We start from the raw sequence: 14,964 nt of genomic DNA, 5'->3' as shown, positions 1-14,964 counted from the left end.
TCAGACACACTTAATCTGCTAGGAGAAAAAGTGAGGAAGAGCCTTGAACTCATTGGGACATTAGACAACTTCCTGAACAGCACTGGCTCTAAGATCAACAATTAATAAATGGAACCTCATGAAATTGAAAAGCTTCTGCAGAGCAAAGGACACTGTTGTCAGAACAAAACGACTGCCTACAGATTGGGAAAGGATCTTCACCAACCCTATATCTGACAGAGGGCTAATATCCAGAATACATGAAGAACTCAAGAAGTTAAACAACAACAAATCAAGTACTCCAATTTTTAAAAATGGGGTACGGAGCTAAACAAAGAATTCTCATCACAGGAATATCAAATGGCAGAGAAACACTTAAAGAAATGATCAACATTCTTAGTCATCGGGGAAATGCAAATCAAAACAACCCTGAGATTTTACCTTACACCCATCAGAAAGGCTAAAATCAAAACTCAAATGACAGCACATACTAGATAGGATGTGGAGAAAGAGAAACCCTCCTCCACTGCTAGTGGGAATGTGAACTTGTACAACAACTTTGGAAATCAATCTGGCACTTTCTTAGACAATTTGTAATTGTGCTACCTCAAATCCAGTTATACCACTCCTAAGCATATATCCAAAAGATGTTCAAGTACACAACAATGACATATGGTCTTTTAATATTTGCTTTAGCCATCTTTTATTTTTTATTGATAAAATATTTTTGAGATGCTTGTGTTGATGGGGAACCTGAGGCAGTAAAACTAGTAGGAAAGAGATGAATCTCTGACTAACCTGTGAAAAAGCTAGGGTACTACATATTCATGAGACTTGTGTTTACAAGAACAAGGAATCAAGGCATCATCTAAAATATGCTATTATAATAAATCATGGTAGTATAAAATCAAGCTAAAGGAAGTACTCAAAAAATCATTCAAATATTTGCCTCAGATAATTTATTGCTCATAAGTCAAATTTTATCAGAGTATCAAGTGTCTTTAAATCAGCATCATACAACAGAGCACTGGCAGTAAAAATACATTACAATATCACCTTGTGTTCCAATATTCCAAGAAAATTACTAATCCTGAAATGCAAACTTGAGGACTACAGTCAGATGCAAAACAAAAAGAGAGAAGCTACTGATAAGTACTTCGGTCCCCTGGCCCACTGAAGAAAATTCAAAACAAATATCAGACCAGCACTGACCAGTTCTTCTGTTTGAAAACAATTACTGACTGAATTTTTCTGTCCTGACACTGTACTCTTTATCTGCCTCTGTATTCTAACACATTATTTCTTCTGTACTTATCTTCAACAAGCAGAGAACATGTAACCTCTATTCAGAATACTTAACATTGGATAAGTGTAAGTGTGCACATGGTAAGAATGTAAGGATTAGACATAGCAGTATATGCCTGTGTACCTATGTCACAAGAGGTTAGCATAGCAAGGTCATGAGTTCAAGGCCAGTCTGGGCTTACACAGTTAGAACACCACTTCTTTACTTTGTTCAGCAGAAAAATCATTTATAAGACATGAGAATAAAGGCACTGATAAAAACTCAAGTGGGAAGTGTGTTTTGTTTTGTTTTGTTTTTGTCCCAAAGAACAAGTTCTAGTTAGGGTTTCTAAGAAGGGAGAGAGATTGGCTTCCTCCACATAAGCTGCCCATTCTGCCTTCTTAAATAGCTCACAACCACCAGCCCAGGAATACCTAAAGAAATAGCTCCACCAAAGCCAAATCTGGGAAAACAATATGAATACTGGTATTTCTTACGGAAACATGTGTAAAGGGTTCCTTCCCAGAGCACAGGTTACAGAGAGCTCATGAGTTTTCTGAGTCTGCCTCCTCCCTACAGAGAGAATGTTTCAACAACCACAAAACTGGGATATCCTAGTGCCTTTCCCAGACCCACATCCATTATGCGAATTTGCACCTAGGTCCTGCATTAAAAGGTCACATCACTTTCCATCAGGACCACAGTATAACCGAGCCTTCATCTCATGTGCCTTTACAAAGCATCATCATCCAAACTGCAATACAATAACCATTAAGGAATTATTAATGAGAAACTGAAGGAAAGAGGGTTTCATCAATCTGAAACAGACAGGGAAACTTCCAGACCCCACACTAAAGACCTTTAATGTTTACTAATGTTTATATAAGATAATAATTTTGATAGTTATAATTTATACTACTACTAACAATAAGCTAACTACTAAAATTAAAATAAATGAACAATAATCTATTTTTATATATTTTATATATTTTAGGAAGAGTAGAAGATAGAAGCATCAAACACAGAAGATATAACAAGGATGTAGAAATCCAAATGACTGATTTAAATGGCATGTAATTTATACACATACTTAAAAACCACATTGTATTCCATAAATATGTAAAATTACTACATGCTAACAGGAATTTGTAATACTCATAATATAAATAAAAGAGCCAAATTACATGGAAGTAAAGGTATCTATTATACAGATGTCCTAAATCAAATGGACTTAAAAGATATCTACAGAACTTTTCACCCAAACTCAAAAACGTATACCTATTTTTCATCCTTACATTCTTTCCATGTGCACATTCAGCAAAATTGACCATATAGTCTGTCACAAGCAAGCCTCAACATATACAAGAAGATCAAAATAATCCCTTGTATCACACCACCATAGCCTAAACTAGACCTTGACAATGACAGAAATAACAAAAAGCCTTTATACACATGGAAACTAAACCATGCTCTACTCAATGATTGCTTGGTCAGGGAAGAAATGCCAAAAAAATAGAGACTACCTAAACTTCGATGAAAATGAAGACACAATTTACCCAAGTAGAACACAATGGGAAACAATGAAAAAAGTAGTAAGAGGAAAGTTTATAGCACTAAGTGCTCCCAGAAAGAAGTTTGAGATATCCCATACAAGCAACATAACAGCACACCTAAAAGCACTAGGAAAAAAGCAGACAAACCCTAGAGGAGTAGATGATTGGAAATAATCAAACTCAGAGCTGAAACCATGAATTAGAAACCAAAAAAAAAAAAAAAATTTCAAGAATCAATGAGACAAAGTGCTGGTTCTTTGAGAAAATTAACAAGATAGACAAACCCTTAGCCAAACTAACTAAAAGGCAGAGAGAAACTACTCAAATCAGCAAAATCAGAAACAAAAAGGGGAACACAATGGCAGACAATCATTAGATCTTTGTAAAAGCCTACAGGCTACAAAATTTGAAAATCTAAATAAAATGGACAATTTTCTTGAGAAATTCTCTTTACCAAAATTAAATGAGATCAGGTAAATAAATTAAATAGTACTATATCTTCCAAGGAAATAGAAGCAGTCTTCAAAACTCTCCTTTCCAGAAAAAGCCCAGGGCCAGATGGTTTCAGAGCACAATTCCACTAGACCTTCAGAGAAGAGATAATTCCAAATCTCTTCCAAGTATTCCACAAAATAGAAACAAAAGGAACATTACCAAAGTCATTGTATGAAGCCACAGTCACCTTGATACCTAAACCACACAAAGACCCAACAAAAAAAGAGAACTTCATAACTATCTCTCTTATAAACATTGATGCAAAAATACTTAATAAAATGCTTGCAAACTGAATCCAAGAACACATAAAAGATATCATCCACCATGAACAAGTAGGCTTCATCTTAGGCATGCAGGGGTGGTTCAATAGACAGAAATCCATCAATGTAATTCAACATATAAACAAACTGAAGGAGAAAAAAAACACATCATAAGCTCCTTAGACACTGAAAGAGCATGTGAAAAAATTCAACAGCCATTCATGCTAAAGTCTTAGAGACATCAGGGATACTTACCTAAACATAGTAAAGACAATATACAGGAAGCCTATAGAAACTTAAATCAATCCCAATGAACTCAGGGATAAGGCAAGGCTGCCTACTCTCTCCATATCTCTGCAAAGTAGTACTTGAAGTCCCAGCTAGAGCAATAAGACAATTAAAGGAGATCAAGGGGTTACAATTCAAAAGAAAGAAGTCAAAGTATCACTATTTGTAGATGATCTGATAATATATATGAGACCCCAAAAATTCAACCAGAGAACTCATTCATCTGATAAACACCTTCAGCAAAGTGGCATGATACAAAATTAAGTCAAAAACTCAGTAACCCTACTATATACAAAAGACAATAGAGCTGAGTGAGAAAATAAGGAAATTACACGCTTCACAATAGCCACATAGAGTACCTTGGTGTGACTCTAACCAAGCAAATGAAAGACCTGCTTGAAAAATAAACAAACTTCAAATCTCTGAAGAAAGAAATAGAAGGAAATTATCAGAAGATGGAACGATCACCCATGCTCATGGATTGGTAGGATTAACATAGTGAAAATGGCCATCTTGCTAAAAGCAATCTACAGATTCAATGCAATTCCAATTAAAATAACAACACAATTCTTCACAGACCTTGAAAGAACAATTCTCAACGTCATAGAGAGAAACGAAAAACCCAAAATTGCTAAAACAATCTTGTAAAACAACAGCTTATCTAGAGGTATTGCCATTGCTGCTCACACTGTACTACAGAGCAAGAGAAATAAAAACTACCTGGTACTGGCATAGAAACAGAATCGTGGATCAATGGAATCCAACAGAAGACTCACAAATAAACCCACAAACCTAGGGATACTCGATTTTTGTCAAAGAAGCCAAAATCATACAATGGAAATAAGAGAGCATCTTCAACAAATGGTGCTGGTCTAACTGGATATCTACATGTAGAAAAATGCAAATAGATCCATACTTACCACCCTGCACAAAACTAAAGTCCAAATGGATCAAAGACCTCAACATAAAACCAGACACACTAAATCTGTTAAAAGAAAATGTGGGGAAGGACTTTGACTTCATTGGCACAGAAGACAACCTCCTGAACAGAACACCAACAGCACAGGCTCTAAGAGCAACAACCAATATATGGGACCTCAGGAAAGTGAAAAGCTTCTGTAAAGCAAAGGACATTGTGGTCAGAATAAAACCAGAGCCTACAGACTGAGAAAGGCTCTTCATAACCTTATATCTGACAGAAGGCTAATATCCAGAATACATAAACAAATAAAGAAGTTAAACAGCAACAAAACAAGTAGTTCAATTAAAAAATGGGTACAGAGCTAAACATAGAAATCTCAATAGAGGAATATCAGGGAAACAGTTAAAGAAATGTTCAACATCCTTAATCATCAGGGAAATCCAAACTAAAATGACTTTAAATTTCACCTTCCACCCATCAGAATAGCTAAGATTAAAAACTCAAGAGACAACACATGCTGGAGAGGATGTGGAGAAAGGGGAACCCTCCTCCATTGCTAGCAGAAATGTAAACTTGTATCACCACTTTGGAAATCAGTCTTTCACTTCCTCAAACGATTAGTAATAGCATTACCTCAAGATCCAGCTATACCACTCCTATGCATATATCCAAAATATGCTCAAGTACACAACAAGGACATTTGCTCAACCATGTTTATAACAGCTTTATTGTTAATAGCTAGAATCTGGAAACAAACCAGATGTCCCACAATGGAGGAATGGATACAGAAATTGGGTTACATCTACACAATGGAATATTACTCAGCAATTCAAAACAAGAAAATCATGAAATTTGCAAGCAAATGGTGGGAATTAGAAAAGGTCATCCTGAGTGATGTATCCCAGAAATAGAAAGACACACATGGTATACACTGGTTTGTAACGGGATTTTAGACATATAATATAGGATAAACATACTAAAATCTGTATTAACCTAAAGAAACTAAGCTAGAAGGAAGACCCTGGGTAAGATAATCACTATTCACTCATAAAGGCAAAGAGGACAGACATTGGAAGAGTGAGTATATAGGGAACAGGACAGGAGCCTACCACAGAGGGCCTCTGAAAGACTCTACCCAACAAGGTATCAAAGCAGATGCTGAGACTCATACCCAAACTTTGGGCAGAGTGCAGGGAATCTTATGAAAGAAGGGCTTGATAGAAAGACCTGGAGAAGATAGGAGCTCCCGAAGGAGAGCAACAGAACAAAAAATCTGGGCACAGGGGTCTTTTTTTGAGACTGATACTCCAACCAAGGTCCATGCAGGGAGATAATCTAGAATCTTTGCACGGATGTAGCTCATGGCAGCTCAGTCTCCAAGTGGGTTTCCCAGCAATGGGAACAGGGACTGTCTCTGACATGAACTCAGTGGCTGGCTCTTTGATCACCTCCCACTGAAGGGCGAACAGCCTTACCAGGCCACAGAGGAAGACAATGCAGTCAGTCTCTATGAGACCTGATAGGCTAGGGTCAGAGGGAAGAGTAGGAGGACCTCCCAAATCAGTTGACTTGGGGAAGTCATGGGAGGAGATGAGGGATTGAAAGTACAATGAGAGGTGATGAGTGCAGGGCCTACAGCTATAATGCAAAGTAAATAAACTGTAATCAATAAAAATAAATTAATTTATAAAAGTATCTATTGTAAATATATTACATAATGTTTGTCCATGGTGATAATGTATCAGGTGTTCATGCAAGTTAATTCTGACATTATCATAAAGTGTCCCATTTTTCTTCCTAAGGAAGTTCAGACATTGGAAGTTAAGCAACTTACAAGGTTAGTGAGTGGGAGATGTAAGATTTGGATTGGAGCCAAGCCAAAATCAGCCTATTCAGCCAGCATGCAGCTGGCCTTGGTAAAGCTCGTTCCTTGACTCAACACAGATCCTTACACACACGGTGCTTCTGACAGGCTTTGGAAGGTGTTTTTAAAAGCTTACTAGTGAGAAAGTTACTTGCTTTTAAAGGTTTATCAATCATTAAGCATTATTCAATTATTTAAAATTCCAAGTGCTAAAATGTGCTTTAAGGGATTCCAACAGGAATAATGCAGAGAATGTTGAATGAAGGAGCGCTTTAAGAAGCAAACCCCTCTTCTGAGTGGAGAGTGTTGTAAATCAGTGGAATGCTGGTTATAATCGCACTTCTGTACTTGACAGCTCTAATTATGATGCTATTCTTTCTAACAGAAGTCAAGAGGGCTCTTTAAAATCAGAGGGCAGTTGCAAAAGCTTAGCTTTTTACAATGTGTTCTTTCAGACAAGATTTTTTATTATTAACACAAATAATGAAATACTAATATTAAGGCATGGTTATATAAACACTAGCATTTTTTTTCAGCTCATTTGCACCATGCACATACTTTCACTGGAGGTTAAGACCATAAATCTTATTGTATTAGTAACAAATGCCAAGGTGTAACCATGTTGTCATTCAGCTAAGAAATCATGTGTCCTAGAGAGTACGAAAAGCATTTATATTAGGACTGAACTAGGATAACAGGTCCTTTCCTCCCAATTTAAGTTCATTTACCCCTTTTAACCTCCTGTAGAAACTTTCTAAAATATAAACCTACACACATATGAAAAGAGTTTCACTTGAGTTCCCCTACAAAGAGGTGAAAATTCCCCTTTAGATACCATAGGCTAACAGGTTAAAAGGCTAGTGACAGGAACAGGTTATCTCTTTTTAGGGTTGTTGGCAGTTTGTCCCACAGACACCTCAAACATTATAGGCTATTTCAACTGCTCTTGTTTAGCGTCCAAATTATGATGATAAAACACTGTTGCTAAAGAAATACTGCACCTGAGTCATAAAACATGGATAAAGGAAGGTAATGCTGACTTTGAATCTTCATCTTGACAGCCTAGCTTTCATAGCACTGAGAAATATGGCCATAATCATACCCAGGTGTGAAGGCTGTGACCTTAGTAACAACTGGCCTGGAAATGTATGCCTACTGGGGAAAAAGTAGTATAAACATCTTGGGAATAACCAACCAATTTTTCTTTTTTTATTATTTAAGACCTGCTCCCCAGGATGAAGCCTAACACAGTTATCAGGACCAAGAATCTTGGTCTAGACAGATCATAGGGCCTAGGAGAACACCAACTACTGTTATTCTGCTAACTGGACATAGTATTGAAGCAACTTCTAATGACTTGCCATCATATCCATAGAAAGTGCATCTGTCAATCCTCAACAGAGAAGCTTTGTTCTTGTTTCAATAGATGACAATAAATAGACCTACAATTGTGCAGAGACCAGGAGACCGTCAAGTCTTCAGCTTTAAATAAAATATGTATTCAGTACATCTTCCTCCCAAGGCTCAGGGATCCTCACGGAAGATTTTAAGAGCCAGAGGAAGTGGGTGTCTACCACGTAAACTCTTTTTTTCTAAACACAACAGGACAGTTGCGCAAAACTGACAAAATCAAGTAAAGATAATCCCAGCATGAAAAATGGGATTTTGCATGACTCCTACCCATAGCTGAGGCACTGATGGGAAATGGTAACTGCAGAAGTGAGGAGAGTCAATTTTCTTTAAAGATTTGGTTCTGACAAGTTAGCTATAGTCTAGTGAATGTCCCCCAATCCAATAGTACATGGGCTGCACAAATCAGACTCAAAAGGTTATATTTTAAAGACTATATTAAGTTGTATGGATAAAGGACAGGGCTTAGATCTGGTGGAAGTTTGGAAGAAGGAACGAATATGAACAAAATAAATACATTGTTTTGTATGTTCATCAATTTAATAAAAATCAATGTTTAAATTTAAGAAAAGCTAAGCTCCACTTTTAAGCTTCCATCACCCCTTCAATTATTTATTGGAATCCTGATGATTCAGTTCTTTCTTAGAAAATCTGTACATATGTAAATGTGTCTCTAACATTTTCACAACTTGTTAAATAGTTCTTTACCTGGTTATAAGTTAAATAATTTCAAGATCATTTGCAAAGAACATTTATCTTGATGTTAGATAAAGCTTCACAGTTATGTTTAGTCATGTAATCTATATTTATCAACTACAATAACCTTCTACGGGCAGGAGATAAAACAGCAAACAAATAGAAATCTTTTATGCTTCAGTAAAATTGTGTTATAGAAGAGAGATATTACAATGATACAAAAAAAGATATAATGAGTAGATGGATATATGTTTACTTTACTGCTGTATGGAAAATCAATGAGTTAAGCAGAATGGATGGCAGAGAATGATGCTATTTTAATGCATGTGGTACGGGAACTCACTCTAATGTGGCATTCAAGCAGATCTGAAAGAACAAAGGGCAGAGGCTCTATGGCAAGCCAGTACATTCAGGACAGGAAGCCAGAAAGTGTCATGTTTGGTGATGATGCAAGGATTAACATACTCAATATACTCAGGGATGTACACACACATATGAAGAACCATAATTAACTAAAAATTCTACAGTAAATATGTTGGGGAAAAAAGACATAGAAGATAAGCAGAATAATATGATTTTTTCATGACTTTCATATAACTATTTAAATGGCAATGCTTATATCATTTTCCAAATCATTATTTCAGTATTTCTAATACCACAATGAATGAGTTTGCCTCTCCTTAAAATAATTATCCTTAGAATAATTCTAGCATTCAAATGCCATATATCTTTCTTTTGAATGCATCTTGACCCTTTATACAATTTAACCCAAGAAGGAACTGCAGGAAAATATAAATGGGCTTTACTGAAGATACCAACACATTTAAATAACTTGACACATCTGCTCCTTACATGGCATTACATACCAGCCCTAGTCACCCTGAAGAGTATGAGATTTATAAAGGAGGCAGGATACTTTAAGGCTCAGCTTCAGAGTCTCAGGCTTGGTGGGCTGGCTCCAGGCAAGAAGGAACATCATGGTGGGAAGCATATGTTGTGGTCAACCATTTCACCTCATTCCCAGAAAACATAAAGGGAAGACCTAGAGCCAGGGATAAGACATCTTCAAGGACACGTTCACAGAGCCCTGGCTTTCCCATGAGGTCCTACCCTCTAGCTACCACAGCCTCCTAAAATGTTATCACCACCTTCAGACCAAGTCCTTAACACATGAGCCTACTGGAAATATTCCGTACTCAAACCACACAAACACTAATCGCTCAAATGATATGAATGTCTCCTCCCATCATCCCAATAACACAAGCTGCACCCCAACAGTTACTTCAGAAGCTGGGCCAGTTCGTGAGTGTTTGCCATAGGAAAACAATGAAATACAGATGAAAAAAAGAAAAGTAAACATCTGAGGGCTAGAGGAGTAAACAACTAGAGTACAGTAGTGAATAATATTTCTGAATCAGAATTTAGTACTTTTTGTTCGGATTATTCTCGTTTTCAAAATAATGTCACAAATATACTACCCGCTATTAGATTAGATATCCTCAGGATTCTCAAGTTATGTATATAACAATCTAAGGACCAATACAGTGAATAAAATATTATAGACCACATTTATTTTTAAAGAAATAACCTCAAGACAACTAACTGCGGTTTCTTTTTATATTGGCAGAATTATTAGTCATGGTGACTAAGTAGTGTGGTTTACACATCCTGCCATGAAAGTGGCCAAGGTACCTGTACAGGATGTCAGTGAGAGTTATCCACATTTAGCACCACATTTGCTATATAATGTCTACTGCTTCAATCGGGATATAGAATGAATAAACTGTAAAAAAATAAAAATAAAATTCTGTGACGTGCACTTCACGAAGAAGTCTTATCAGAATATTCATCGAGCAAGAGGGGAAAATCTATTCATGAATAATAGTCATGGAGCACATGGTTTTCCCTTTCAGAGCAGCTACAATCAGCATTGCATGAAATTTGTCCATGTTATAGCGTCCTCTGTGATGAGCAGTCAACAGCTGAGCCACGTGGGTCTGAATAATTAACTAAGCAGTTTTCAGACAGAAGGGAGAAATTAACTTCTTGTTTATCAGTCAGTTGTGTAGTCTGTTTCTATAAGGTCACAAGAATATGTTAGTTTTGATAGGCCAAAGAGTAAAGTTAACTTCTTGGAAAACAGTCACAGACCAGATATTATGATATTAAAAGCAGAAATTAAATTTGACTGGTAAAATAATACATTTCAATATGGGCAATTAACACTTAAAGGTCTTCTAAGTAGTGGAAAATATTTGATTTTGACATGTAGCTATAAGTATAAATTATAAGGTTTATTCATGAGTTATCTCCTTGAAAGCCTGACTGAATTATATAGGGATCTCTACAGGAGAGAATTTATCATAGAAACAATACCAGACGAATAGATAAAGGTGCCTTGTGGGAGAAAACCTTTATTTCTCCTTCATCTTCCAGTGTCTGCGATGCATCCATGAATTTTTTAATGTAGAGCTTTGAGTTATTTTTTTCAGAGTGATAAAGGTAATGTGAAAATTAGAATGATTGAGGCCAGCATTTTTGGAATCTTATTAAGTGAGAATAATTTAAAATTTTTAAATAAATTTTAATTAGCAATTCAAGGTATTTTGATTTAAAGACCCTATTAAGTGTTACCTGCTGAAGTTAGGAGCATTTATGTATGTTGATTTATGTTATTAAATAAAATGACAAAAAGGTCACAAAGTTCTTTCAAGGAGGAACTTTATTATTCCTATATCATAGATAATGAAACAAAAATTCATTTATTAAGCAAAAAAAAGAAAATGGCATAATAGATGATTCAAGTATATTCATTCAAAATTTCCCATGGCATCATATAAGTTGCTAAGACTATAAAGAAGAAAAAAGTAGATTCATCAAACAAAGTCAATATTTTTTTCTAAAGAAAATATTTATCAAATGATAAATGAGAGTAGTCCTGAAAAAATAAGATGAATTAAATGACCCTGTCATGTATTTCAAGTTTTCACACAATTTCAAAACAATTAACAGACTGTGACAATTTGGAGAAATAATTCTGTACAGCTTTCTCGAAAGCTGTCAAACTTATCCTCCATAATTTACAGTACAGTACAACTGAAGCTTGAAAGTCTAATACTTGAGAAAGACTAGAGAGCCAAGATAAAGCAAATGAACTTTGCAGAAGAAAAATTAGCCACAGATGGAAGGGGAGGAGGACTTCCCCTATCAGTTGGACTTGGAGAAGGGGATGGGAGAAGATGAGGAGGGAGGATGGGATTGGGAGGAAATGAGGGCAGGGGGCTACAGCTGGGATACAAAGTGAATAAACTGTAATTAATATAAAAAATAAAAATTTAATTAAAAAATTAGCCAGAGACATGGTGAAGACTACCATCTAGCATGAGCAAACTCTTAATGACTAGTAAATAGGTTGAAAATAGCCAAGAACTTAAAAGTAGAATCTGTTCCTGTCAAAGTCTAAAACCTAAAGTTATAAGCTTTCATGTCCCTATTTATCATTTCTTGGGGAAAATGTTAAAATTTGTGGTGTGAATAAATGTCTTCTCTTTTTGTTTAAAGATAATGCTGAAAATACATCACTCTTGTTATAAAAAGACCCTGTACTCTAGTGAAGACATAATTGAATACCCATGCTTACTGTTGCACTAGTCATAGCAGCAAGGAAATGAAAGCAATATCAACCAACAGATGAATAAACAATGAAAATTACATATATATATAATATATGATGATACATAAATTTATATTCATATATTTCCTTAAAATGATATACAAACATATATCACACACACACTGAAATTTTATTTAGCCATTCAGCCATAAAGAAAATTAAAGTCGTGAAATTTGCTAAACAATAAATGGAACATTAATTATATGAACATATATTAACAAATACAATACCATTATATAAAATATTTAATAAAGTTAGAGTAGGCAAAGAAACCTGGTCCCAGAAAGACAAACTCCATATTTTCTCTTATCTGTGAGTCCTTTTAAATGTGTATCAAGTTGGTAAAAATCTTGAGGCTGATGGGGGAGAAGGCTTAAAGGAAGGGGAGAGAAACAGTAAAACAAAGTAGAACAGATGTGCTGGTGAGAAAAGGGTACAGTAAGAAAGGAGAGTGAGACCACGGAGGTGATATGGAGGTGTAAATTCAAACAAATTGAAATCTGTCTCAAAACCGCATATAAAAGTCTGTTACTAATTTAAAAGAAAATTAAAAAATAATGTAAAGCATATTTAATCTAGCAAAAAAGGTATATTATCTAGAAAACAGTACACTATTCTTACATCAATACATTTTTAATATATTTACTTTTCTGATAACCAAAAATGTAACCTCAAAAGCATATACTTTGATCATACTAAAACTTTAAAACCCGACAGAAAAAAATTGCAAGACAGGGCCATGCAGCTCTGGATTCATGGACTGAGCGACCTGATGTTTTTGAGGGCCCTCTAAGGCGGGCGATGGCTGTAACGAGCAAAAACGGATGTGAACAGTTCAAGGTGGAATGGAGCCTAAAGTACACCGGCTTCTTTTGTGCCTGTGGCTGCTCAGGTGCCTCATGAATTTGAGCGCTCTCAACCTGGACAGAGCTAGAAGATGCTTTTTTGAGGTCTGGAGGAGATTCACAAAGTCTGGGTACAGCTACGTTCCTTGCACCAGGAGCTGTATCAAACTGACACACTTGTCAAGACTGCAGCGAAAGGCAGCCCTGGAGAACTGGAGAACGACCCGCTTAGCTCTGAGGCGGATTTCAGCAGCACGATGAATACGTTGACCTCTGAAGAAGAGGTTGATGTTACTGAAGATGACCTATCTGAGGGTCCAGCGAAGAAGTCTAAAAACAATGAGTCTAAGAAATAGGTTCCACCATGCCTGGATGGAGTATGTAATGAAAGAGTAGCTGAACCGGGGGGGAGGGGGGAGACCTCTTTTAATTGATTGATTAATTAATTAATTAATTACAATTTACTCACTTTGTGTCCTGGCTGTAGCCCCCTCCCTTGTCTCCTCCCAGTCCCACCCACCCTCTGTCTTCTCCTGCTTTGCCTCTACACCGGCCCCCTGATAGCAGAGGACCTCCTCGCATTCAATCTGACCCTAGCCTATCAGTTCTTATTAGGACTGGATGCATTGTCTCCCTCTGTGGCCTGGCAAGGCTTCACCTCACAGGGGGAGGTGATCAAAGAGCCAGCCACTGAGTTCCTGTCAGAGACAGTCCCTGTTCCCATTACTAGGAATCCCACTTGGAGACAGAGATGCCATGGGCTACATCTGTGCAGGATTTCTAGGTTATCTCCATGCATGGTCCATGGTTGGAATATCATTCTCTGCAGGCAACCCTGGGTCTGGGTTTTGTGGTTCAATTGGTCTCTTTGTGGAATTCCTGCCCCTCCAGGTCTTTTTATCTCTATAAGGTTTCATGGACTTTGCCCAAAGTTTGGCCGTGAGTCTCCATATCTCCTTCAATACCCTGAGGCTTTCAGAGGCAACCTGTGGAAGATTTTAGTATTTTTATCCTATATTATACAGCTAATATCCACTTATAAGTGAGTATATACCATATGTGTCTTTCTGCTTCTGGCTTACCTCACTCAGGATGATCTTTTCTAATTCCCACCCTTTGCCTGCAAATTTCATGATTTCCTTGTTTTTAATTACTGTAAATGTATTCCATTGTGTATATGTACCACAATTTCTGTATTCATTCTTCAGTTGGATACAACCTAGAGGGACATCTAGGTTGATTCCAGATTCTGGCTCTTATGAATAACGCTGCTATGAACATAGTTGAGCAAATATCCTTGTTGTATGGTTTAGAAGCTTTCGGGTATATGACCAGGAGTGGTATAGCTGGATCTTGAGATAGAACTATTCCTAATTTTCTGAGAAAATGCCAGAATGATTTCCAAAGTGGTTGTCCAAATGGGGGGAGGGGTTCCCCTTTCTCCATAACTTCTCCAGCATGTGTTGTCATTTGAGTTTTTTTTTATCTGAGCCATTCTGATGGGTGTGAGGTGGAATCTCAGGGTCCTTTTAATTTGCATTTCCCTAATGACTAAGGAGGCTGAGCATTTCTTTAAGTGTGTCTCTGCCATTAGATATTCCTCTGTTGAGAATTCTTTGTTTAGCGCTGTATCCCATTTTTTAATCGGTTTACTTGATTTGTTGGTGTTTGACTTCTTGATTCTTTATATATTC

Source organism: Meriones unguiculatus, chromosome 17 (genome assembly GCF_030254825.1).
Source record: "Meriones unguiculatus strain TT.TT164.6M chromosome 17, Bangor_MerUng_6.1, whole genome shotgun sequence".
NCBI lineage: Eukaryota > Metazoa > Chordata > Mammalia > Rodentia > Muridae > Meriones > Meriones unguiculatus.
The sequence above is the reverse complement of the archived record's forward strand: the minus strand, read 5'-3'. Positions refer to the sequence as shown.